Below are 3,171 nucleotides of genomic sequence, written 5' to 3'. Positions count from 1 at the left end.
AATAGAAAAAGAAATTAATGGATGAAATATTAAGGATTTTGAATTTGTGAAAAAAAAAAAGTAAAATTGTTCTAAAGACTATTTTGTTTTATGATATTTAATTTCAAAAATTAAAATAAGTTGCTCAATAAAATTCAAAAGACAATATAAATTTATTGCAATGATAACATACGAGTAATATGTATTACCAAATTGACACATGGACAAATCATGTTATGACACGTGTATTATTTTGTATTTATATTGATATATCTTGTATCGTTAACTAACACATCATTCTATTACACATGGTTAATTTATATTCTAATCCGTAGCACTAATTATTTATGTTTTTTTGTCACGTTAATACGCTGTTAACAAAAAACATTCAAGAAACTAAAATACGAATTATGGAGTGAAAATTTAAATCTAAATTGAGATCAGAGAATTAAAATTAGAAGACCAATTTAAAAGTTGAGTGAAAATTTAAAGACTATTTTAAAACTTAAAAATTTTTTATTTTTAATTAAGTAAGGTTCTGTTTGGTTTAACATTTATGATTTTTGACAAATTTATTAGTTTGAAATTTCTTTTTAACAAAATCGTAAGAATTTGAAATTTCTTTTTGACAAATTCATTTTAATTAGACGAAGAATTTCTTTTATATATTGAATTGTATTTGATTTGAGTATGTTTAAGGTACGTTTAAGCTAAGAGAATAATTTTTGTTTGGATAAAATAAATTATTAATTAGAATTACTTTAAGAGATATAATATAGTTTTAAAGTGTGTAAACACATGCTTGATAAAAATATTAATATTTCACCTAAAAAAATACTTTTGACAAAATAACAATATACAAAACTGATGAGTTTAGACTTACTTCTTCCAAAAGTAATGTAGATCAAATTAGTTTTGGTTGGTTAATTATATTGGACCAAAAAGGTACTAAATTAATTCCCTCAAAAGCTTAATGTACACCGAATTAACTACTGTGATCACATCAATAAATTGTGATAATAAATAATAGTCTTGACTCTTGATCATTTCATCATCATTCTTGTCATTTCACCAATGATTTTCATTAGTCGGCAAAACCCAATTAGCCACTAATAATTATTATGATAATTAATAAAATAATTATTTCGTACATGCATGTGTTCATTTTCTAATGTATCGGATGCTAGAGACAAGTTAATCCTCTCATCAAAAGTGTTAGGTAACCTGGCATCGGATTTGATGGTCCCAAAACGTTTGGACCATTAAATAGTTTTATAATAAAATATAATTTTTTAAATTTTTTAATAATTGATAAATAGTCTTTATCTAATTTTAATTATAAATTAATCTCATATATTTTTTTAATTATAAAATTTATTTTTTATTTTATAAATTATTATTTTATCATTAATCTATTATGTTTATTAACAATCAAAAACAAAACCAATAATGAATTAGATCTTCCGTTGATCGTAATAAACTTTTTGGCTATTCCAATCGATTAAAAAATTATATTTGATCCGTGACGTTCGTCAAGGACTGTGAAATCATATTTCTTTAAAAATCAATCGATTGGATTATCAAAACAATCGATTGAATTTCAAATTTTCATAACTCAATCGATTGGACTACAGGTTATTATCACAAAAGAATCGATTGAAAATTGCAAGGCAGTATGGTTTTCACAAAAATCAATCGATTGGTCATATTACGCAATCGATTGAACGATGACTAAAATGTGGGTTTTTAATAATTCAATCGATACTACTCAATCGATTGAATGCTTCAAAACAACCCGAGGTCTCATAATTCAATCGATTGGTTGTGTTACCCAATCGACTGAAGTCATCAAAACAATATGGATTTGCCGAATTCAATCGATTGTTTGTGCTACCCAATAAATGATACATAAAAGACATATAAAATTGATTAACCATCACTTACAATTCTTAGGCACAAAAAGTCACAAGTCTATTCAAATACGTATAATATATTATCATTTATCCAAAAGAGAGAATGCATAACCAATTATCCTAAATAAGACTACAAGTTTGGAGTCTCATTCATTTATGCAGTCAATCACGTTCACATGCTCAAGTGAATAAGCTCAAGAAGACAATGTTATAAGAATGCAAAATTGACATCACAGTTCTAAGATCTGAATATAGCTAAAACTAAAAGACGGACAGGATGCAATTCTTAGTGGATTAGGATCAGCCTCAATTCTTTCCATTAATATAAAGTTCTAATATGCAAATCCATATTGTTTTGATGACTTCAATCGATTAGGTAACACAACCAATCGATTGAATTGTGAGACCTCTGGTTGTTTTCGATTGAGTAGTATAAGCAATTGATTGAATTGTTAAAAACCCACATTTTAGTGATCGTTCAATCGATTGGGTATTATGATCAATCGATTGATTTTTGTGAAAATCACGCTGCCTTGCAATTTTCAATCGATTATTTTGTGATAACAACATGTAGTCCAATCGATTGAGTTATGGAAAACCTGAAATTCAATCGATTGTTTTGATAATCCAATCAATTGATTTTCAAAGAAACATGATTTCACAGTCTTGGGCGAATGTCACAGATCAAATATAATCTTTTAATCGATTGGAATAGCAAAAAAGTTTATTACGATCAATAGAAGATCTAATTCGTTATTGTTTTTGTTTTTGATTGTTAATAAACATAATAGATTAATAATAAAATAATAATTTATAAAATAAAAAATAGTTTTTATGATTAAATAAAATATATAGAATTAATTTTTAATTAAAATTAAATAAAAATTATTTATCAGTTATTAAAAAATTTAAATAATATATTTTGTTATAGGACCATTTAATAGTCCAAACGTTCTGGGACTATCGAATCCGATGCCAGGTAGGTAACCTTTTCCACGTAATACTCAGAAAAAGGTTTGGGGATAATTTCCATACAGAATATATGTAAGTCTTTACTTCTATATATTTTCTTTGGATAAGAAAGTAGAATATAAATATTCCTATTTATTGTTTGATTCATAAAAAAATATTTGATTTCCTTCCTTTTCAGTTTTAGAAGAGACGGATTACAATGTACGAAGATTCTTTTATGATTAAAATACACTTTAGCTGTTTGAGTCCTTTTTTCATGTGTGTTATAAATGTTAAATAATAAATAATTTTAACTTTTAGCTTTTGT

This window comes from Arachis ipaensis, chromosome B06, assembly GCF_000816755.2.
Source record: "Arachis ipaensis cultivar K30076 chromosome B06, Araip1.1, whole genome shotgun sequence".
Taxonomy (NCBI): domain Eukaryota; kingdom Viridiplantae; phylum Streptophyta; class Magnoliopsida; order Fabales; family Fabaceae; genus Arachis; species Arachis ipaensis.
This window is presented reverse-complemented; position numbering follows the sequence as displayed.